This window comes from Arachis stenosperma, chromosome 4 (assembly GCF_014773155.1).
Source record: "Arachis stenosperma cultivar V10309 chromosome 4, arast.V10309.gnm1.PFL2, whole genome shotgun sequence".
In the NCBI taxonomy this organism is placed as follows: Eukaryota; Viridiplantae; Streptophyta; class Magnoliopsida; order Fabales; family Fabaceae; genus Arachis; species Arachis stenosperma.
The window spans coordinates 55108052-55132867 of record NC_080380.1 but is presented as its reverse complement, the minus strand read 5'-3'; the positions used below and the strand labels follow the sequence as shown (position 1 = coordinate 55132867).

At 39.9% G+C, this 24816-nt stretch overlaps 1 non-coding gene across 1 annotated transcript; it reads right to left on the bottom strand.

The window, feature by feature from the left end:
- Positions 1-24306: 24306 nt before the first annotated feature.
- LOC130977170 (small nucleolar RNA R71) lies at positions 24307-24413 on the bottom strand. The gene has a single exon (XR_009084875.1). It is a non-coding gene; the product is annotated as a small nucleolar RNA R71 (small nucleolar RNA).
- Positions 24414-24816: the final 403 nt, after the last annotated feature.

The following is a 24816-nucleotide window of genomic DNA, read 5'->3' as shown; positions in this document are numbered from 1 at the left end:
AGTGTGGGGAGGTTGATAAACCCATATTTCATGAGATCTTTTGTGCTTAATTTGAGTGATTTATACAATCCCTCACCTACTTATTCACATTAATTGCAAGGTTTTACTTTCCCTTCCTTATTATGTCATATTGTGAAAAACATGTTTCCTAAGCTTTGAAAATTAATTATTTTAATTACCTTTATTTCCATTCGATGCCGTGATTAGTGTGTTGAGTAGTTTCAGATTTTCTAAGGCAGAATGACTTAAAGGATGAAAAAGGAAACATACTAAAAGGAAAGGAGAAAGCAAAACAGAGCTTTAAGGAAACTGGTATCCACGCGATCGCATGGACGACGCGATCGCGTGCCAAGCACGAATCAGCAGCGACGCGGCCGCATGACTGACGCGACCGCGTGTCTTAAGCAGAACACACATGACGCGGTCGCATGACTGACGCGACCGCGTGGCAAGGAAAAGCTCCGAATGACGCGACCGCGTGACCCACGCGGATGCGTGATAGAGGCCACGCACCAGAAATTGCAGGAAACGCTCATAACGAGTTCTGAGGCCCTTTTTGGCCCAAATTCAAGTCCAAAAGGCATAGACCAGAGGTTTTGAAGTGGGAGAATGCATCCATTCAGAGAGAGTTCGCCAATTTTCTAGTTTTTTTTCTATGATTTAGATTTAATCTAGAGAGAGGTTCTCTCTCTCTTTTAGGATTTAGGATTTCTTCTTGTTTTAAGAGTAACTCTGGATCCCAGGTTTAATGTTCTTTTATTTTAAGTTTTTACTTTTATTTATTTATTCCAACATTTGAATTGATTATTATAATTCGATTTATGAATTTCTCCCATGTCACGGATTGTTCTTTAAATTAATGATAATTGAGGTATTTTCAGTTTATAATTGTTCTCTTTAAATTAAGTTGCCATTGCTTCCCATCTAAGGATATTTTTATTATTCCAGCAATTTTACTTTTTCCCCTTTTGGTTCTGATTAAGAATTTAGTAACTCAACAGTTATTAAACTCAACGTAATTAATAATCGTTATCTTGCTAATTGAGCTGAACCTGAATAACCCCAACCTTTTCTTAGGAAATAATTAGGATTCAAAGGTCAATTTAATTAGTCCCTTGACTTTCCTTTGCCCTGGTAAAGGTTGACCAAGTGGAGTTTAGATTCAACTTTTATTATAGTTGAGAGAGATAACTAAGTTAGACCTCTAAATTCCCTTATCTTTCCAAGAGTTATTTTACAGTTATTATTTATTTTTAATTGCCATTTAATTCACTCATCATTTAAATTACTTGCTTCTCACCTTCTAAACCCCGATTACAACCTTTATAACCAATAATAAGAACATACTTCCTCGCAGTTCCTTGAGAAGACGACCCGAGGTTGAATACTCGGTTAACAATTTTTAAATGGGTTTGTTACTTGTGACACCCAAACGTTTGTACGAAGGGATTTCTGTCGGTTTAGAAACTATATCTACAACGCGACTGTTTTTATGAAATTCTATACTGGCAAAAATCCCGACGTCAATATTCCTTCGAAGAAAGTTTATGACTACCTTGTTGTCATTAGTTGGGGTCTCTACTGCCTCCGCCCACTTAGATACATAGTCTACTGCCACCAAGATCAACTTGTTTGAATATGAGGGTGGGAATGGTCCCATGAAATCGGTTCCCCATACATCAAACAGTTCAAGCTCTATAATGTATTGTAGTGGTATCTCATTTCTCTTGGGCAGGTTACCAGCCCTTTGGCATTCGTTGCAGCTTCTCACTAATTCCTTATCATCTTTGAAGATAGTGGGCCAGAAGAACCCACATTGCAGCACCTTTGTGGTAGTTCTTTCTCCTCCAAAGTGACCTCCATAACTAGCACTATGGCAACTCCACAGAACCCTTCGTCCTTCTTCTTCTGAGATGCACCTCCTAAGGATTCCATCTGAGCATTTCTTAAAGAGATAGGGTTCATCCCAAATGAAATACTTGGCATCATTAATGAGTTTCCTTCTTTGATATTTGTTGATTCCAGGGGGTAAGTCACCGGCTGCTTTAAAATTGGCAATGTCCGCAAACCATGGTGCTTTATGAATCATCATTAGCTGCTCATCTGGGAAGAATTCATTTACACTTGTATCATGGGCATCATCCTTCTCACAAGGGATTCTGGATAGATGGTCTGCCACTTTGTTCTCCACACCCTTTTTGTCTCTAATTTCAATGTTGAACTCCTGCAACAATAAGATCCATCTGATTAGTCTTGGTTTTGACTCTTGTTTGGCAAATAGATATTTGAGTGCTATGTGATCAGTGAAAACAATAACTTTAGAGCCAATAAGATATGATCTAAATTTTCAAATGCAAAAACTATTGCCAGTAACTCCTTTTCGGCAGTGGTATAATTCCTTTGAGTATCATTAAGGACCTTGTTGGCATAGTTTATCACATGCACCAAATTTTCTTTTCTCTGCCCTAACACTGCCCCAACTGCGAAATCAGATGCATCACACATCAGTTCAAATGGTAAATTCCAATCAGGTGGGGTGATGATAGAAGCTGAGGATAGCCTATTTTTCAAGTTTTCAAATGCTAGCATGCATTTCTCATCAAAAATAAATGGTGTATCAGACATCAGGAGATTGCTTAAGGGCCTGGCTATCTTTGAAAAATCTTTAATAAACCTTCTATAGAAGCCAGCATGTCCTAAAAAGCTCCTAATCGCCTTAACATCACTTGGTGGAGGTAACTTTTCAATTAGCTCCACCTTAGCTCTCTCTACCTCAATGCCTTGATTAGAAACTTTATGGCCAAGAACAATTCCCTCTGTCACCATGAAATGACATTTTTCCCAGTTCAGGACCAAATTGGTTTCTTGACATCTTTTTAATACCAAGGTAAGATGGTTTAGGCAATTAGGGAAGGAATCTCCAAATACTGAGAAGTCATCCATGAAAACTTCAATGAACTTCTCTATCATATCTGAAAAGATGGAGAGCATATAGCATTGAAAAGTTGCAGGTGTATTACATAGTCCAAATGGCATGCGCCTGTAGGCAAACACTCCATATGGGTAGGTGAATGATGTTTTCTCTTGGTCTCTTGGATTTACCACTATTTGGTTATATCCTGAATAACCATCTAGAAAACAATAATATGCATGTCCCGCAAGTCTTTCCAACATTTGATCCATGAAGGGAAGTGGAAAATGATCTTTTCTTGTGGCTTCATTGAGCTTCCTGTAGTCAATACAATTTTCCAGCCCATGATGGTTCTTATAGGGATTAGCTCATTCCTTTTGTTGGGCACCACAGTGATTCCTCCTTTCTTAGGAACCACTTGAACTGGACTGACCCATTGACTATCTGAAATTGGATAGATTACTCCTCCCTGCCACAATTTCATAACTTCTTTCTGCACTACATCCTTCATTGCTGGATTTAACCTTCTTTGGGGCTGAATAGACGGTTTGGCACCTTCTTCCAGGAGTATCTTATGCATGCATATGGCTGAACTGATTCCTTTCAAATCAGCAAGTGTCCATCCAATGGCATCTTATGCTTTCGTAAGACTTGAAGCAACTCTTCCTCTTGTTCTTGGCTGAGTGCTGAATTTATGATCACTGGATAACTTTTATTTTCTCCCAAGTATGCATACTTGAGAGTGGTTGGCAGTGCTTTAAGCTCCAGTTTGGGCACTTCTTTTCTTTCCTCCTTTTTTTCTAGCATGCATTGAACATGTATTTCAGTGGCTGCAGCTTCTTCGCTTGCTGCTAATTCTTCTTCTATTGATGCTTCAAGTTCTTCCTCAAGAGTTTCTTGTACCAAAGCTTCTACGGAGTCCAACCTCATACATTCTCCCAATGAGTTGTGTGGGTAACTCATGGCCTTAAACACATTGAATGTCATTTTCTCCTCATGTAATCTAAGGACAAGTTCACCCTTTTGGACATCAATAATGGCTCCGGCAGTGGCTAAAAATGGCCTTCCCAGGATGATGGAAGTCTTAGCTCCTTCCTCAATGTCTAATACCACGAAATCTGCTGGAAAGATGAAGTCTCCCACCTTCACCAACAAATCTTCTACTATCCCATGGGGAAATTTGAATGATCTGTCTGCTAGTTGTAGGGCCATTCTTGTTGGTTTGGCTGCCTCAATCTTCATTTTTTTTATCATTGCTAGAGACATTAGATTTATGTTGGCTCCTAGATCACATAAAGCCTTTTCCACAGTGATTTTCCCAATGATACAAGGGATTTGGAAACTCCCAGGATCCTTCAATTTCTGGGGCAATTTGTGTTGGATGATTGTGCTGCATTCTTCTGTGAGCACGACGGTCTCCTTATTCTTCTAGCTTCTCTTTTTGGTCATCAATTCCTTCAAGAACTTGGCATAGAGTGGCATTTGCTCTATTGCTTCAGCAAAGGGTATGTTTATTTGTAGTTTCTTAAAGATTTCCAAGAATCTTGAGAATTGGTTATCTTTTCTCCTCTTCTTTAATTGCAGCTGCTGGGGGTATGGAGCCTTTGAGAAGCATGGTTTGAGTACTTCTCCTTCTTGATGTGGCTTAGGGTTTGAGGGTTGAGCTTCCTCAGGTCCTTTGTTTTCTTCATCCAATTTCTTCTCTGGTGGTTTCTTGTGGGTCTCCTTCAATTCCTTTCCACTTCTGAGGGTGATGGCTTGACATTCCTCCTTTGGTATTGAGTTAATATTGCTGCAATTGTTGTGTCCAGGGACTTGCTTAAATAAGAATTCAATCTGTGTTTCCAGTTTCTTGATGGCAGCATCTTGATTCTGCATGTTGGATTGCACTTCTTCCCGGAAAGCTTTACTATCTTGAATTTCCTTGCATAGATTTTCAAGTAGAGCCTCAATCTTTGATAATCTCTCCTCGGTTATTGATGATGGGTTGAGATTAGGTAGTTGAGAAGGGTTGTTAGATGGATGTTGGTAGGATCTCTGTGAGGTGTGTTGATGAGTTGCATTGTTGTTGGAGTTGAGGTTGTGGCGTCTCTGATCTTGCCCTTGGTCTTGTTGGTTTTCCCATCCAAAGTTGGGGTGATTTCTCCATCCAGAGTTGTAAGTTTTGGAGTATGGATCATGGACTTGTCTGGGTGAGTTTCCAACATAGTTGGCTTGCTCCCAATCACCTTCTTCTCCTATGTTCGCTCTTTCTTGAGCTGATGAAGAAATGATGGTTGCTGCAACTTGGTTTTCCTCCACTTTCTTGGTGAGATCCGCTAGCTGCTTGGTGATCATCTTATTTTGAGCTAACAATGCATCCAAGTGGTTCAACTCCATTACTCCTCTGGTGTTATTTCTTTCGGAGGCATAGAAGTAGTCATTCTCAACAACTGTCTCAATGACATCTATGGCTTCTTCAATGGTTTTCTTCTTGTTTAGAGAGCCTCCTGATAAATGATCCACAGCCTTCTTTGACTCATAGGAAAGACCTTCATAGAAGATGTGAAGTTGAACCCATTCATTGAACATCTCTGGTGGGCATCTTCTTGTTAGGTCTTTGAACCTCTCCCATGCTTCATAAAGAGTCTCACCATCTTGTTGCCTGAAAGTTTGCACTTCAGCTCTCAGCCTGTTGATCCTTTGAGGAGGGTAAAATCTTGCCAAAAACTTGTTTACCACATCTTCCCAATTTGTTAAGCTCTCCTTTGGAAAGGATTCAAGCCATTTGGATGCCTTGTCCCTGAGTGAAAAAGGGAACAAGAGCAACCTATAGACATCTGGATGGACTCCATTGGACTTCACAGTGTCACAAATTCTCAGGAAGGTTGTTAGATGTTGATTGGGGTGTTCTTGAGCACTTCCTCCAAATGAACAATTGTTCTGAACAAGAGTGATGAGCTGGGATTTTAGTTTGAAATTGTTGGCATGTATGGTGGGCTTCTGAATGCTACTTCCACAGTTTCTTGGATTAGGATTGATATAGGAGCCTGGAACTCTCCTTTCTTGCCCAGCACGGTTTGCATGGCCTTCTCTAGCATGGTTGTAAGCTTCTTCTTCATGATTGTTCTCCAAATTCTCTTCCATGTTGGGTTCAAAATACTCTTCCTCTTCTTCCTCAGCACCAATAATTCTTTTCCCTCTTGCTTCCCTTCTAAGTCTCCAAAGGGTCCTTTCAGGTTTTGAATCGAAGGATGTTAAAACTCCTTCTCTTCTCCCTGTCATACAACAAATACATTGCACAACAGGAGATAAAATGAAGAAACTATTCTTGTTAGAGTAATTGTTAGTGTGAGTAATGCAATTTATCAAACAGTTAGTGAGTTAGTGAGTAGAATTGTAATTATCAAAGAAAGAAAGAACAAAAAATAAAGAGGGTGAAGGGAGTGAGGAAGAAATTAAAACAAACTAAAATAAATTGACTGAATCAAATAAACAAAAAGAAAAATGCTCAATCTAGTGATCTTCAAACATAAGCATTGTTGATTCAAAATCAATCCCCGGCAACGGCGCCATAAACTTGATGCATGAAAATTTGTCTCTCAACAAATTTCCCTTCGGCAAGTATACCGAATTGTCGTCAAGTAAAACTCACAATAGAGTGAGGTCGAATTCCACAAGGATTGATTGGTCAAGCAACTTTAGTTAGAAGAATATGCTAGTTGAGCTAAACAGAAATTAGATTGAGAACTTGCAGAAATTTAAATGACTGGAAAGTAAATAACAGAAATTAAAGTGCAGAATCTTAAATGGGGATTTGGGGTAATGAACATGAAAATAAATGACAGAAAATAAAGAGAATGGGTAAGATCAGAAATGGGGTAATCATTGGGTTCAGGAGATGTTGCATTCTCCGGATCAAGTCATTCTCATCTCTTCCTCAATCAATGCATTCATTGATCTCCTTGGCAATCTTAAGAGATTGGATCCCAATTTCTTGGCAATCCAATCTCTCTAAGCTTGAACAATTGCCCAATTCCTTGATTTAATTGCTCATGGGAAGAGATGAAGTATGGTCACTGATTATACCACATGCATTTCCAAATCAAAGTGTTGGGAGGATTACATGTCACTATATCCGCCCAAACCCCAATTTGGTCCAACATGAGAAAGCATTTCTAGCATGATCTCCTCATCCCTTTTCCAAGGCTCAAAGGAGATCCAATTATGGAGAGTTTCTTTTCCAAGACAACTAACCAATTGAATTAAAATCGAAAGCTTTCTAGTAAGATCAAGAGAAAAGAAAGAAGAAGAAGAATGAAAACTATAATTGATCCATCAAATTACAACAGAGCTCCCTAACTCAATGAAATGGGTTTAGTTGTTCATAGCTCTAGAAATGAAAAATGGCAGAAAAGAAGAATCCATGCTAAAAGTGCAGAAAAGTAAATCTATAGAGAGTAGTTCCCAAAAGTGCCAATCTTCTCTATAGTTCAAAACTACTCCTATATATACTACTCATCTTGATCTTCTAGTGAGTTCTTCAAGTCTTGAATGTGGGCTCTGGATCTTCAGTTGAAGCAGTTCTCATCTTTAGTGGGCCCAGCTTGCAGAGAAATATGAATTAGGCTTGGGTATTTAGTAAGATTAACGTTGAATTAGTGGCATTTGCTCTATTGCTTCAGCAAAGGGTATGTTAATTTGTAGTTTCTTGAAGATTTCTAAGAATCTTTAGAATTGGTTGTCCTCTCCCTTCTTCTTTAATTGCTGGGGGTATGGGACTTTTGAAAAGCATGGTTTTAGCACTTCTCCCTCTTGATGTGACTTAGGAGTGGAGACTTTAGTTTCCTCTTGTCCCTTTTTTTCTTCATCCGAGTTCTTCTCTGGTGGTTTCTTGTGGGTCTCTCTCAATTCCTTCCCATTTCTGAGGGTGATAGCCTGACACTCCTCCCTTGGAGTTGAATTAGTGTTGCTATGAATGTTGTGTCCAGGGACTTGCTTGAATAGGTAGCCAATTTGTGTTTCAAGTTTTTTGATGGCAGCATCTTGATTCTGCATATTGGACCGCACTTCTTCCCGAAAAACTTTGCTATCTTGAATTTCCTTACATATGCTTTCAAGTAGAGTCTCAATTTTTGAAAGTCTATCCTTGGTTGGTGATGGTGGGTTGAGATTCGGTGGTTGAGAAGAGTGATTAGGTGGGTGTTGATAGGATCTTTGTGAGGTATGTTGGTGAGTTGCATTGTTGTTTGGATTGTGGTTGTGGCATATCTGGTCTTGGCCTTGGTCTTGTTGGTTTCCCCACCCAAAGTTAGGGTGATTTCTCCATCCAGTATTGTAAGTTTTGGAGTATGGATCATGGATCTGTCTGGGTGAGTTTCCAACATAATTGGCTTGTTCCCAGTCACCTTCTTCTCCTATATTCACTCCTTCTTGAGCTGGTGATGAAGTGATGACTGCTGTAACTTAGTTTTCTTCTACTTTCTTGGTGAGATCTGCTTGTTCCTTGGTGATCACCTTATTTTGGGCCAGCAATGCATCATGTGGTTCAGCTCCATTACTCCTCAAGTGTTGCTTCTTTCAGAAGCATAGAAGTAGTCATTCTCAGCTACCATTTCAATGACATCTATGGCTTCTTCAATGATTTTCTTCTTTTTTAGAGAGCCCTCTCATGAATGGTCTACAGCCTTCTTTGACTCATAAGAAAGACCTTCATAGAAGATGTGCAGTTGAACCCATTCATTGAACATGTTCGATGGGCATCTTCTTGTTAAGTCCTTGAACTTCTCCCATGCCTCACAGTGAGTTTCCCTATCTTGTTGCCTAAAAGTTTGCACCTCAGCCCTCAGCCTATTGATTTTTTGAGGAGGGTAAAATCTTGCCAAAAATTTGTTCACCACATCTTCGTAATTTGTTAAGCTCTCCTTCGGAAAGGACTCCAGCCACTTGGATGCTTTGTCCCTGAGTGACAAAAGGAACAAAAGTAGCCTATAGACATCCGGATGGACTCCATTAGACTTCACAGTATCACATATTCTCAAGAAGGAGGTTAGATGTTGATTGGGGTCTTCTTGGGCACTTCCTCCAAATGAGCAGTTATTCTGAACAAGGGTGATGAGCTGGGGTTTTAATTCAAACTTGTTGGCATGTATAGTGGGCTTTTGGATATTACTTCCACAATTTTTTGGGTTTGGATTGATGTAAGAGCCTAGAACTCTCCTCTCTTGCCCAGCATGATTTACAGGGCCTTCTCTGGCATGGTTGTGAGCTTCTCCTTAATGGTTGTTTTCCAAGTTCTCCTCCATGTTTGTTTCAAACCACTCTTCCTCTTCCTCAGCACCAACAATTCCTTTTCCTCTTGCTTCCCTCCTTAATCTACGGAGGGTTCTCTCAGGTTCCGAATAAAAGGAAGTTAAAGCTCCACTTCTTCTCCCTATCATACAATTAACAGAGCACAGAGCAAGGAATAAAATGAAGAGATTATTCTTGTTAGAGTGATTGTTAGTGTGAGTGGTGCAAATTATCAAACAGTTAGTAGGTTAGTGAGCAAAATTGTAGATAATAATAAAGAAAACAACGAGGGGTGAGGGGATGAGGAAGAAACTAAAGAAACTAAAGAGAAATGACTAGATAAAATAAACAAATAAAAGAAAAAAATGCTCAATCTAGTGAACTTCCAACTTAATCATTGTTGATACAAAATCAATCCCTGGCAACGGCGTCATAAACTTGGTGCACGGAAACTTGTCTCTCAACAAATTTCTCTTCGACAAGTATACCGAATTGTCATCAAGTAAAAACTCACAATAGAGTGAGGTCGAATCCCACAGGGATTGATTGGTCAAGCAACTTTAGATGGAAGAGTATGCTTGTTAAGCTAAACAGAAGGTAGTCGGTGTTGCAGGAAATTAAATAGCGGAAAAGTAAATGGCAGAAAATAAAATGCAGAATCTTAAATAGGGATTGGGGAAGATGAACATGGAAATAAATGGCAGAAAGTAAAGAGAATGGGTAAGATCATAAATGGGGAATTCATTGGGCTTAGGAGATGTTGATGCCAGGGCATCTAGGCCAGTTTCACTAACCTATTCTTTACTGTTTTAAGGTAGTTTCATGCATTTTCTTAGTGAATAAGGCAAGTTTTCGATGAAAATACACATACACCTTGATTCAAGCAACTATTGTGAATTTCACATGATTTCATGAGGATTTTGCTAGAATTGAATGATAAATTGATGATGCATAATCTCATGACTTTGGCTAGAGCTTTGATGCACTTTATTTGCTTGATTTCAGGACATAGGAAGCAAGGAAGAACCACGTTAGTACTCACGTTAATCTAGCTAACATGACCACTAACGTGGAATGGTAAATAGCTTGCAACGTTAAGGAGAAAAGTGATCACCAATAACGCCCGCGAAGCCATCATAAACCCACGTTAATTGCCACGTTAACTAAGTTAATGTGGTAGTTAACGTGGAGAAAAAAGAAAGCTCCAACGTTAGTGGTAAACATGAACTCCACTAACGTTCCAAGACTTAGCATTGCCCACATTAGTGGTCACGTTAAGACCACTAACGTGAAAGTTAACGAAGAGATGATATTGATGAGCCAATGTTAGTGACACTCACCTTTGTCACTAACGTTGGAAGATGGCATTACTACCACGTTAGTGGCCACGTTAACTTAGTTAACGTGAGCTCTAATATGGAGAGTAGGGGCACTTTGAGCGTTAGTGACAAAGGTAAGAGTCACTAACGCTCTCGAAGGTAAGGCATAACCACGTTAAGAGCCACGTTAGTTACACTAACGTGAACTCTAACATAGCAACAAAGGGAATAAGACAACGTTAATGGGAAAGGTGAGTCCCAATAACGCTTGGAAAGGGTTATAAGCCAACGTTATTGGGAAAGGTGAGTCCCAATAACGCTAGCGAAGATTTACAAGGCAGCGTTACTAGTCACGTTAGTGCCACTAACGTTGGAGTTAACGTAAGCTATATGGGGTTGGAATGTTAGTGAAAATTGTTATTGCCACTAACGTTATCGAACCCACAATGTCACTTAACGTTAACTTCACTAACGCCCATGCCTAATTCATACTTCTCTGCAAGCTAGGCCCACTAAAGATTGGAACTGCTTCAACTCAAGATCCAAAGCCCACATCTAAGACTTGAAGAACTCACTAGAAGATCAAGAGGAGTAGTATATATAGGAGTAGTTTTGAACTATAGAGAAGCTTGGCACTTTGGAGAACTACTCTCTATATATTTACTTTTCTGCACTTTTAGCTGGGATGTTTTATTTTCTCCCATTTTCCATTTCTAGAGCTATGAACAACTAAACCCCTTTCATTGGGTTAGGGAGCTCTGTTGTAATTTGATGGATCAATTATAGTTTTCATTCTCTTCTTCTTTCTTCTCTTTTGATTTACTAGAAAGCTTTCGATCTTAATTCAATTGGTTAGTTGTCTTGGAAAAGAAACTCTCCATAATTGGATCTCCTCTGAGCCTTGGAAAAGGGATGAGGAGATCATGCTAGAAATGCTTTCTCATGTTGGACCAAATTGGGGTCTGGGCGGATATAGTGACATGTAATCCTCCCAACACTTTGATTTGGAAATACATGTGGTATAATCAGTGACCATACTAGATCTCTTCCCATGAGTAATTAAATCAAGGAATTGGAAAATTGTTCAAGCTTAGAGAGATTGGATTACCAAGGAATTGGAATCTAAGCACCTAAGATTGCCAAGGAGATCTATAGATGCATTGATTGAGGAAGAGATGAAAATGAACTTGATTCGGAGAATACAACATCTCCTGAGCCCAATGAATTCCCCATTTCTGATCTTACCCATTCTCTTTATTTTCTGTCATTTATTTTCATGCTCATTACCCTAAATCCCCATTTAAGATTTTGTACTTTATTTTCTGCTATTTACTTTTCCGCCATTTAATTTTCTGCAATTCTCAAACTACACTCTGTTTAGCTCAACTAGCATACTCTTCCAACTAAAGTTGCTTGACCAATCAATCCCTGTGGGATTCGACCTCACTCTATACTTGCCAAAGGGAAATTTGTTGAGAGACAAGTTTTCGTGCATCAAGTTTATGGCACCGTTGCCGGGGATTGATTTTGTATCAACAATGATTAAGTTGGAAGCTCACTAGATTGAGCATTTTTCCCTTATTTGTTTACTTTATTCAGTCATTTATTTTCACTTTGTTTAACTTCTTCCTCATCCTTGATACGTAAAAATTAGATTTCACGTATAACCGGCAAGTATACCGGGTCGTATCAAGTAATAAAACTCACAAAGAGTGAGGTCGATCCCACGGAGATTGGTAGATTAAGCAACTTTAGTTAAATGGTAGATTTAGTTAAGCGAATAAGATTTTGATTTCATGAGCATTTTGATTTTTGAACATAATTGCAAGAATGTAAATGACACAAAATGTAAAGAACTAGAATAGAAAAATTAAATGAAAGTAAATAACGGAAACTTAAATTGCAAGAAACTTAAATGACATCAAAGATAAATTGCAAGGAATTAAAGGTTGCAGAAATTTAAAGAACATAAGAGTAAATAGCATGAATTAGAGGAACAAAATGTAGATGACAAGAAGAATAAAATGACCGAATGTAAAAGGGAATTGGGTTGTGGGAAATTAAACAACTAGAGGCAATAGAAATAAGAATTGATGGTAGAGAAGATCATTAGGGATCAGAGATGCAAGTTTTCATGAATTGATGTTAGTCAAATCCTTCTCAATCATGGGTATAGATCCATGGCAAGTGGGTGATTGAATCCCAATCTCTTGGTGATTCAATCTCTCTCAACATAACCAAATGCCACTCTCGTGATCTATTTGTTCATGAGAAGAGATGAAGCTCCTTTCTAATCCAGCCACACAATTCCTATAATCTCAACCAAGGAGAGTTACATCTCACATACTAACCAAGGTATATTGATTGAAGGAATCATGAAAGGATGAACTCTAAACTGAATTATGTGGCTCATTCCTCAAATTCACCACATAATTCATGTAGATTAACCCCTCTCTCGATGGTGGTTGAATCTATGAAGAGCAAGAGTTCCCTCTTTAGATCAACCACTAAAATTGAGGAGGAAAAGATGAATTCACCAACTCATTTCAACAAGCAGAGCTCATCCCCCTAATGAATGTGGGGTTTAGTGAGTCATAGCTCCAATATCAACAACAATTGCCATGAATGAAAATTAAGCTAAGTATAAAGAAAGATGATGAAGAATAAGGAAAATGCTTAAAGCTTAAGAAAAATGAAGAAGAGAAGTTCCAAGATGAACCCCAAAATAGCTCTCTGGTTCTCCTCCCGGAAGTACCAAAGAGTTCTCCAATACAAGTGCTAAAAAGTGTAAAAATGTCTAAGTGTCAAAGAGTAAAAGTAAAAGTGTAAAAGTGTAAAAAGTCCTCTACAAGTACATCAATCTCTTCTATTTATACTACTCTAAAACTCTTCAGAGATCTTCAATTTGGGTTAGCAATGTGGGCTTTCTCATTGTTGAATTCTTGGCTCAATTGGAGGTGTTGCTAGGCTTGGAAAGGAAGGGTTCATTCATCATGATTCTGGCCCATTGGCTTGGCGTTATTGGCACTAACTCCAGGCCAAATGCACGTTGGCAACGTGCAGGACAATTTCCTGGGCATGAAGTATGAGACTTGGGCGTTGCTAGCCCAAGTTGTTGCCAACAACTTGCTTTTCCTCTTCTTGGCTTTACTTTCATGCTAAATGTAGCCCAGAATTTGAGTGTCAACCTTCAGCTTCAATATAGACTATTATACATCATTGGAAAGCTCTTGATGTCTATTTTCTAATGCCACTGGAATCACCTCAATTGGACTTTCCTAGCTCAAGTTATGGTTCCTCAAAGAAGGTAAGGTCAAGCTGCCAAGTTGTTGCCAAGTTGTTGTGAATAACGCACCCTCAACCCCAAGTTGGCAACGTGCCCGTGCATCACTCTCCCAAGGCAAGGACTTGGGGCTGGCGTTGTTGCAAAACACGCCCCCCTTGTGGCACGTTGGCAACGTGCTCGACCCACACCCCAAGGCCAATCTCTAGCTTTCTTGAATTTCACTTCATGTTCTTGTTTTTAGGGCCTAAAGATGACTCTGGTTTGGCTTCAATTTTGTGCTCCATCATAGACTATTATATATGGTTGGAAAGCTCTGAATGTCAGCTTTCCAATGCAACTGGAAGCACTCAATTTGGATCTCTGTAGCTCAAGATATCTTCCATTGAAGGGGACATGGTCAGGCTGCTAAAATCGCAGGCGTTTTTGGCAACAACGCCTTTGTATTTCCAAGTTAGCAACGTGGTTGGCAACCTTCCTGGCGTTGGCAACGTGGTTGGCACCCTTCCTGGCGTTGGCAACGTGGTTGGCACCCCTTCCTGGCGTTGGCAACTTGGTTGGCACCCCTTCCAGGGCTAGCTTCTAGCTTCCTCAAATTTCAACCTCATTTTCTTGTTTTTGGGACCTAAAGATGACTCTGATTCAAGCTTCCATTTCATGCTTCACTATGGACTATTATATATGGTTGGAAAGCTCTGAATGTCAGCTTTCTAACGCAACTGGAATCACTCAATTTGGATCTCTGTAGCTCAAGTTATGCTCCATTGAAGATAACATGGTCAGGCTGCTAAAATCGCAGGCGTTTTTGGCAAAAACGCCTTTGTATTTCCAAGTTGCCAACGCCCTCAGATTCTGAACCTCTAAATGAAGCACGCTTTTGAAGCTTTAAACGAATGTCAACCCCATACTATGATATATGGTTGGAAAGCTCTGGATGTCTACTTTTCAATGCCGTTGAGAGTGCATCATTTGAAGGTCTACAACTCAAGATATACTCCATGGAAGAGAGCAAGGTCAGGCTGCCAGGGTTGCTGCGTTGTTGCCACACACGCCCTTATAATTTCAAGTTAGCAACGTGCTAACTTCATTCTCCTAGCATCAAGCTTTGCTTGCTACGTTTCCAAGGACCACGCCTTCAGAACTTGGCGTTGGCAACGTGCATCACACCCTTTCCTGGGCCAAGTCTTCTATTCAGCATTGTTTTGAATAACGCTTCTTCATTCCCACGTTGGCAACGCCCTCGAGCTCCTCCCTGGCCTAATTCCTTGCTTGCCTGCGTTGCCATCAAACACTCACCCCTTTCTCCAAGTTGGCAACGCCCAAATGTGCTTCTCCAGGGCTGCCTTACATTGTTGGACGTTGTTGATGAACACTCTAGTTGAAGTGCAAGTTGGCAACGTGCAACTCCTCTTTGTTCACTCTCCAGGGCTGCCTTGGCGTTGCCTTCAACAACTCACCTTTTCTCCAAGTTGGCAACGTGCAAGTCCTCTGCCTCCTTGCCAAGCTTGATGTATTCTCAAGGCTTCTTGCTCCAATTCTTGCTCCATGACCTTCTTGCTTCATTACCTATCATTAACCAAAGAATTTGCTTCAAAGTTTTGCCATTCTATGCAACAATTTTCAAGAGATTCATTCATGCTAACTCATTTGTCAACTCCTTGAATTCTTTGCACAAATATGGCCAAATTCCACCTAGTTCTTGGTTCATGAATGCATGGAGAGAAAACTCACACAAATGCTTGTTTATTTCAAAGAAAGTGAATGAAATTAAGCTAAAACTAACTAAACTAACTAACTAAAATGGCAAATATGCGAATGCATCACAACACCAAACTTAAACCTTGCTTGTCCTCAAGCAAGAAAAGAATCATGCAATAGAGATTGACAATCCAAGGTTAGAAGAATAGCAAGTTAATGTTCATGGCAAGCTAGTTTTCTATGCATGCTACAATCACAAAAGAAATGTAAATGATTGATGCTTCTATCTAGCTCACTTTATGAAATCTTTTTCTTATAATTCTTCCTTGAAACAAGCTTTTGATTTTTCTTATTAGCTTCTCTTTTGGGTGCTTTGCCCCATGAGTTGATAACAAAACTACGACCCTAAATGCTTTGTTTTCAAGTATTACCACTTGATACATAAGCACCACAAGCATTTAATTAGAGGACTTCATTAAGCACATTTATTTCTTTTCTTGACTCTCTAATCATTGATGCTCAGAGCCTTGAGCTTTGAGGGAGTGCTTTTGCACTTGAGCCTAGCCTTGACTTCTAAGTGTTTTGTTTTCAAGCATTTTACTTGATACATAAACACCACAAGTACTTAACAATGGAATTGTCATTGGTACTCAGAGCCTTCAACTTTCTCATTCTTTCCCTTTTTCTTTTCTTTGCCTCTTTTTTTTTCAAGGTTTTCATGATTTCAAAAGATTTCACAAAATGTCCTAGATGAAAACTTCAATTAAATCAAATCTAATGCAATTGAGCAACAATCAAACATACTAGCCTTCCAATACTTGTATGCACATGCCAAGTTCTTCTTTAATTCCTTGTTTGTTTATGATCATGATGCCTTTTTTTGCTTTTGAATTCACAAAACTCAAGTTGGTAGTCATAATGCCACAGCAACATATTGCAAATCAAAATTCAAGCTATGCTTATTCATACCACACATGCATATAGAGAAGGTAATAAGACAATCATGCAATTTAAAGTTCTGGAAACAAATGAGAAAAAAAAAAGAACTTTACAACCTTGTAATTTATCTTCTCTATTGTTGTCCCTTTTCCTCCTTTTCTTTCCCTTCCCACACCAAACTTAGAATGATTGCTTGTCCTCAAGCAACAATTAGAACCATGGCTATGGGGCTAAGATAGATCATGAATGTCTTACACAATGAAACATTAGTAGCACATGTGTTTCAAGTAAGCAAAATTAAAGATAACAATTAAGGAAATAAAATCTAAATTAAAAGTAGCAATTGTTAAGTAATTTTTCTGATTGTTTGGAGCTAGTGACTAATCATGCAAAGGGTTAAAATGTGTCTTTAATGAAACTTTTTGGTGGAACACCAAACTTAGCACCTCACATTCACCTTTGAATTCTGTTGGTGTGTAACACCAAACTTAGCTCCTTGCAATGCAGATAAATATACTTAACTCTTTTATTGAATTAACTAAGAAAAGAAGACTACCTTTGGTTGGGTTGCCTCCCAACAAGCGCTTTTTTATCGTCATTAGCTTGACGGTTGTCCCTCTTTAGGGTGGATGATGATCATAGTGCCTTAATCCTTCCCCTCTCACCGTGAGCTTCCTTCCAGTATCATTCTTGATGATTTCCACATGTTCAAGTGAGAGGATTTTGTTCACTGTGTAGTATCCAGAAAAGTGTGGAGATGTCTCTATTGGTTGGTAAGTTAGCATCACTTTATCCCCTGGTGAGAAGTCTTCAGTGGGGATTTTCTTGTTTCTCCATCCTCTTGGCATTTTCTTCTTGGGACTCTCTTCTTTTCCAGGAGATAGTTCAGGTTTTGGGATCTCAATTTTTGGACTGTCCTTGCTATGAATCTTAAATGCTGACTTTGATTGCAGCTTCTCCTCTATTCTTTGAGCTTGTTGCAGCACCTCCACCTCTTCATTTTCTTTCCAGCATGAGCTTGGAAGTGCCTCATCAGGTGCCTCTTTCAAGTTTGGATCTATGGAATCAATCTTCATACACTCTTCCTCTTGGGTGGAGTCTTGCAAATTCTTGAAGACATGGAACACTATATGCTCATCATGCACCCTTAGCATTAATTCTCCTTTTTCGACATCTATCAATGCCCTGGCAGTGGCTAAAAAGGGCCTCCCTAGAATAATGGGAGTGTTGTCATCTTCCTCTATGTCTAGGATGACAAAGTCAACTGGGAGGAAAAATTTGTCCACCTTTACTAATACATTCTCTACAACCCCGAGTGCTTGCTGAATAGATTTATCCGCCATTTGAAGGGCTATCTTTGTAGGTTTCAATTCATGAATCTGAAGCTTCCTCATCAAAGATAAAGGCATCAGATTTATGCTTGCACCAAGATCACAAAATGCTCTCTCAATCATCATGTTGCCTATTGTGCAGGGATGTGAAAGCTCCCTGGGTCTTTCATCTTCTTTGGCAACTTTTTCTGGATGATGGCACTACACTCCCTGGTCATCACAACCGTTTGTCCCTCTTTCAAGGATCTTTTCTTTGTTAACAATTCCTTCATGAACTTAGCATATAGGGGCATCTGTTCAAGTGCTTCAATGAAGGGGATGTTGATGTGTAGTGTCTTGAATATTTCCAAGAATTTGGAATATTGCTTCTCTTTGTTCTCTTCTTTAAACCTCTGAGGGTATGGGAGCATTGGTTGGTATGCTTTCACTGCCTCCTTCTTAGCTAATTTATCACTTTGTGTATAGGTTTCTTGCTCCTGCTTTTGTTCCTTCACCTCTTCTTTTAAGCCTTCTTTGATGTGCTCTTCCTGAGTAATGGCTTCTGTCTCCACTTTCTTCCCACTTCTCAGGGTGATTGCTTTACACTCCTTCCATTTTATGGCTTTTTCTGTGTCTCTTGGGTTGGGTATTATGTCACTTGGGAGAACATTGGTTGGTTTCTCGGCTTGTTTGGCCAATTGTCCCACTTGTCTCTCAATATTCTTCATGATGACCTCATGTTCCTTGTGTCCCTTAGCTAAGGCTTGAGTGGTTTGAGCAAGTGCTTGCAAGGTTGCTTCAATATTTGCAATTCTAGTCTCATGATGGTCAATTGGGGGTATGATGGGGGTGATTGTTGTTGGAAGTTGTTGGGTGGATTAATGTGGTAATTCTGTGTGTTGGATGTTGGTGCAGGGAAGTTATTTTGGTGAGTTTGTGAGTTATTGTGAGGGTGTTGATATGTGTTTTGTGTTTTTCTATATTGGTTAGTGTTGGTGGCATGGTGATTTTGGTTATTTGTGTTACGGTTGTGGTTGTGGTTGCTGTTCTTTTGCCAATGGTTTTCACCCCACTTTAGATTGGGATGATTTCTCCATGATGAATTGTATGTATCCCCATGAAATTCATCCTGAGAATTTGAAGTGTTCTGCATGTATTGAACTTGTTCTTGTGGTTGTTCAACCGTGATCCCTTCACCTTGGCTCCATTCAAGTGATGGTTGATTTGTTGTGTTCACTGATGCAAGTTGCATACCATCCATTCTCTTTGTTATCATCTCCATTTGTTGTTGGATTTGTTGGTGCATTAACTTGTTTTGTGCCAAGATAGCATCAACACCTTCAAGCTCCATTACACCTTTCTTTGGGATCGGATTATGTTGCCTCTCTGATGAGTAATAATACTGATTGTTTGCCACAATCTCAATGAGGTCTTGAGCCTCTTCGGCAGTTTTCATCATGTTGAGTGATCCTCCTGATGAGTAGTCTAGTCCCTTCCTTGCTTCTAAGTTTAAACCTTCATAGAAGTTTTGGAGCTTGACCCAGTCCCTAAACATGTCAGGTGGACATCTTCTCATGAGTGCCTTATACCTTTCCCAGGCTTCATACAATGACTCCCCTTCCATTTGCCTAAAAGTTTGAACCTCTGTCTTCAACTTAATGATTCTTTGAGGTGGGTAGAACTTTGCTAGAAATCTGCCCATCAGGTCATTCCAATCATTGAGGCTTTCCTTGGGGAATGATTCTAGCCATTGAGTGGCTTTATCCCTCAAAGAGAATGGAAATAGTAACAACTTGTAGACATCTGGATGCACTCCATTTGTCTTCACTGTATTGCATATCCTCAGAAAAACAGATAGATGTTGATTTGGGTCTTCAAGAGGTCCCCCTCCATAAGAGCAGTTGTTCTGTACCAAAGTGATGAGCTGAGGTTTCAACTCAAAGTTATTGGCCTGAACTGGAGGAGTGGCAATACTACTCCCACAATGTCTTGGATCAGGGATGGTGTAGGAAGATAGCACCCTTCTAGCTTGTCCACCATTATTGTTGACCCCTCCAAGAGGATTTTGTATCTCATCCTCCATGGCTTGATCTTCTCCCTCTGATTCCTCTGACCCTTCTTCACCAACTATGAACTTTCCTCTTTCTGCTCTCCTTATCCTTCGGAGGGTTCTCTCGTCCTCAATATTATGTCTACTAGCTCCTGACATACACAAACAAAACCAAAATCACAAGTGAGACACTCTATAACTAGAGTGAAATTGGGGTTAGTGAAACAAAGTATCAAACAGTTAGTGGGCTTAACAAAAACACAATAAAAAATGCTTAATCTATACCACCTTTCACTTAATCATTGTCAATCTTTCCAATCCCCGGCAACGGCGCCAAAAACTTGATACGTAAAAATTAGATTTCACGTATAACCGGCAAGTATACCGGGTCGTATCAAGTAATAAAACTCACAAAGAGTGAGGTCGATCCCACGGAGATTGGTAGATTAAGCAACTTTAGTTAAATGGTAGATTTAGTTAAGCGAATAAGATTTTGATTTCATGAGCATTTTGATTTTTGAACATAATTGCAGGAATGTAAATGACACAAAATGTAATGAACTAGAATAGAAAAATTAAATGAAAGTAAATAACGGAAACTTAAATTGCAAGAAACTTAAATGACATCAAAGATAAATTGCAAGGAATTAAAGGTTGCAGAAATTTAAAGAACATAAGAGTAAATAGCATGAATTAGAGGAACAAAATGTAGATGACAAGAAGAATAAAATGACCGAATGTAAAAGGGAATTGGGTTGTGGGAAATTAAACAACTAGAGGCAATAGAAATAAGAATTGATGGTAGAGAAGATCATTAGGGATCAGAGATGCAAGTTTTCATGAATTGATGTTAGTCAAATCCTTCTCAATCATGGGTATAGATCCATGGCAAGTGGGTGATTGAATCCCAATCTCTTGGTGATTCAATCTCTCTCAACATAACCAAATGCCACTCTCGTGATCTATTTGTTCATGAGAAGAGATGAAGCTCCTTTCTAATCCAGCCACACAATTCCTATAATCTCAACCAAGGAGAGTTACATCTCACATACTAACCAAGGTATATTGATTGAAGGAATCATGAAAGGATGAACTCTAAACTGAATTATGTGGCTCATTCCTCAAATTCACCACATAATTCATGTAGATAAACCCCTCTCTCGATGGTGGTTGAATCTATGAAGAGCAAGAGTTCCCTCTTTAGATCAACCACTAAAATTGAGGAGGAAAAGATGAATTCACCAACTCATTTCAACAAGCAGAGCTCATCCCCCTAATGAATGTGGGGTTTAGTGAGTCATAGCTCCAATATCAACAACAATTGCCATGAATGAAAATTAAGCTAGGTATAAAGAAAGATGATGAAGAATAAGGAAAATGCTTAAAGCTTAAGAAAATGAAGAAGAAAAGTTCCCAAGAAGAATCCCCAAAAATAGCTCTCTGGTTCTCCTCCCGGAAGTACCAAAGAGTTCTCCAATACAAGTGCCAAAAAGTGTAAAAATGTCTAAGTGTCAAAGAGTAAAAGTAAAAGTGTAAAAGTCCCCTACAAGTACATCAATCTCTTCTATTTATACTACTCTAAAACTCTTCAGAGATCTTCAATTTGGGTTAGCAATGTGGGCTTTCTCATTGTTGAATTCTTGGCTCAATTGGAGGTGTTGCTAGGCTTGGAAAGGAAGGGTTCATTCATCATGATTCTGGCCCATTGGCTTGGCGTTATTGGCACTAACTCCAGGCCAAATGCACGTTGGCAACGTGCAGGACAATTTCCTGGGCATGAAGTATGAGACTTGGGCGTTGCTAGCCCAAGTTGTTGCCAACAACTTGCTTTTCCTCTTCTTGGCCTTACTTTCATGCTAAATGTAGCCCAGAATTTGAGTGTCAACCTTCAGCTTCAATATGGACTATTATACATCATTGGAAAGCTCTTGATGTCTATTTTCTAATGCCACTGGAATCACCTCAATTGGACTTTCCTAGCTCAAGTTATGGTTCCTCAAAGAAGGTAAGGTCAAGCTGCCAAGTTGTTGCCAAGTTGTTGTGAATAACGCACCCTCAACCCCAAGTTGGCAACGTGCCCGTGCATCACTCTCCCAAGGCAAGGACTTGGGGCTGGCGTTGTTGCAAAACACGCCCCCCTTGTGGCACGTTGGCAACGTGCTCGACCCACACCCCAAGGCCAATCTCTAGCTTTCTTGAATTTCACTTCATGTTCTTGTTTTTAGGGCCTAAAGATGACTCTGGTTTGGCTTCAATTTTGTGCTCCATCATAGACTATTATATATGGTTGGAAAGCTCTGAATGTCAGCTTTCCAATGCAACTGGAAGCACTCAATTTGGATCTCTGTAGCTCAAGATATCTTCCATTGAAGGGGACATGGTCAGGCTGCTAAAATCGCAGGCGTTTTTGGCAACAACGCCTTTGTATTTCCAAGTTAGCAACGTGGTTGGCAACCTTCCTGGCGTTGGCAACGTGGTTGGCACCCTTCCTGGCGTTGGCAACGTGGTTGGCACCCCTTCCTGGCGTTGGCAACTTGGTTGGCACCCCTTCCAGGGCTAGCTTCTAGCTTCCTCAAATTTCAACCTCATTTTCTTGTTTTTGGGACCTAAAGATGACTCTGATTCAAGCTTCCATTTCATGCTTCACTATGGACTATTATATATGGTTGGAAAGCTCTGAATGTCAGCTTTCCAACGCAACTGGAATCACTCAATTTGGATCTCTGTAGCTCAAGTTATGCTCCATTGAAGATAACATGGTCAGGCTGCTAAAATCGCAGGCGTTTTTGGCAAAAACGCCTTTGTATTTCCAAGTTGCCAACGCCCTCAGATTCTGAACCTCTAAATGAAGCACGCTTTTGAAGCTTTAAACGAATGTCAACCCCATACTATGATATATGGTTGGAAAGCTCTGGATGTCTACTTTTCAATGCCGTTGAGAGTGCATCATTTGAAGGTCTACAACTCAAGATATACTCCATGGAAGAGAGCAAGGTCAGGCTGCCAGGGTTGCTGCGTTGTTGCCACACACGCCCTTATAATTTCAAGTTAGCAACGTGCTAACTTCATTCTCCTAGCATCAAGCTTTGCTTGCTACGTTGCCAAGGACCACGCCTTCAGAACTTGGCGTTGGCAACGTGCATCACACCCTTTCCTGGGCCAAGTCTTCTATTCAGCGTTGTTTTGAATAACGCTTCTTCCCTGGCCTAATTCCTTGCTTGCCTGCGTTGCCATCAAACACTCACCCCTTTCTCCAAGTTGGCAACGCCCAAATGTGCTTCTCCAGGGCTGCCTTACATTGTTGGACGTTGTTGATGAACACTCTAGTTGAAGTGCAAGTTGGCAACGTGCAACTCCTCTTTGTTCACTCTCCAGGGCTGCCTTGGCGTTGCCTTCAACAACTCACCTTTTCTCCAAGTTGGCAACGTGCAAGTCCTCTGCCTCCTTGCCAAGCTTGATGTATTCTCAAGGCTTCTTGCTCCAATTCTTGCTCCATGACCTTCTTGCTTCATTACCTATCATTAACCAAAGAATTTGCTTCAAAGTTTTGCCATTCTATGCAACAATTTTCAAGAGATTCATTCATGCTAACTCATTTGTCAACTCCTTGAATTCTTTGCACAAATATGGCCAAATTCCACCTAGTTCTTGGTTCATGAATGCATGGAGAGAAAACTCACACAAATGCTTGTTTATTTCAAAGAAAGTGAATGAAATTAAGCTAAAACTAACTAAACTAACTAACTAAAATGGCAAATATGCGAATGCATCAATCCTCTATACCCTCTCTGTTTTTCTTTCTTTCTTTCTTTGTTATTAGCTATAATTTTGCTCACTAACCCACTAATTGTTTGATAATTTGCATCATTCACACTAACAATCACTCTAACAAGAATAAACTCTTCATTTTATCTCTTGCTGCGTGTTTTGTTAGTTGTATGACAGGGAGAAGAAGGGGAACCTCAACTTCCTTTGATTCAGAACCTGAGAGAACCCTCTGGAGATTAAGGAGGGAAGCAAGAGGGAAAGGAGTTGTTGGTGCTGAGGAATAGGAAGAGTACTTTGAACCCAACATGGAAGAGAACTTGGAAAACAATCATGAAGAAGAAGCTCACAACCATGCTAGAGAAGGTCCTGCAAATCAAGCTGGGCAAGAAAGGAGAGTTCTAGGCTCCTACATCAATCCAAATCCAGGAAACTGTGGAAGTAGCATCCAGAAGCCCATCATACATGCCAACAACTTGGAACTAAAACCCCAGCTCATCACCCTTGTTCAGAACAACTGCTCATTTGGAGGAAGTGCTCAAGAAAACCCCAATTAACATCTAACCACCTTCATGAGAATTTGTGACACTGTGAAGTCTAATGGAGTCCACCCGGATGTCTATAGGCTGTTGTTGTTCCATTTTTCACTAAGGGACAAGGAATCCAAGTGGCTCAAATCCTTTCCAAAGGAGAGTTTGACAAACTGGGAAGATGTGGTGAACAAATTTTTGGCAAGATTCTACCCTCCTCAGAGAATTAACAGGCTAAGAGCTGAGGTGCAGACTTTCAGGCAACAAGATGATGAGACTCTCTATGAGGCATGGGAGAGGTTCAAGGACTTAACAAGAAGATGCCCACCAGATATGTTCAATGAATGGGTGCAACTTCACATTTTCTATGAAGGTCTTTCCTATGAGTCAAAGAAGGCTGTAGATCATTCATCAGGGGGCTCTCTAAACAAGAAGAAAACCATTGAAGAAGCCATAGATGTCATTGAAATAGTAGCTGAGAATGACTACTTCTATGCCTCTGAAAGAAGTAACACTCGAGGAGTAATGGAGCTGAACCACATGGATGCATTGCTAGCTCAAAATAAGATTATCACCAAGCAGCTAGCAGATCTCACCAAGAAGGTGGAGGAAAACCAAGTTGCAACAGTCATCACTTCATCACCAACTCAAGAAAGAGTGAATATAGGAGAAGAAGGTGATTGGGAACAAGCCAACTATGTTGGAAACTCACCTAGACAAATCCATGACCCATACTCTAAA